Genomic DNA, 408 nt, shown 5'->3' on the forward strand with positions numbered 1-408 from the left:
AACGGGACATCAGATAATGTGACAAGGCACCATCTATACGGCGGTTATATTAGGCAAGGAGGGAAAATCACATGTAAAAAAAACTAAGATGACCGCTGATACACAAAAGAATTAAAATAGCAAAAAAATGTTTTAGTTTTTCTTCTCATCTTGGTGGTTTATATTTTATTATTTCTAGGGAATCAGACGAGGAGTTTGACAGATCTGTAAGGGAACCGAGTCACACAAGCTGCACAACAAACATCACATGATGAACTGTCAAAACAATCCGTCCAGGCTTCCGTAGCCCGTCTTCTTGGGTGTACAAACATGGCCGATAGTCCCGCCTTCTCCTGACTGACAGCTCAGTAGAGCCAATGGCTGCTCCGCGCTGCGAGGAAGCTTGTGGTCTCCAGGGTAACGGAGCGG

Source organism: Eleutherodactylus coqui, chromosome 8 (genome assembly GCF_035609145.1).
Source record: "Eleutherodactylus coqui strain aEleCoq1 chromosome 8, aEleCoq1.hap1, whole genome shotgun sequence".
Taxonomy (NCBI): Eukaryota; Metazoa; Chordata; class Amphibia; order Anura; family Eleutherodactylidae; genus Eleutherodactylus; species Eleutherodactylus coqui.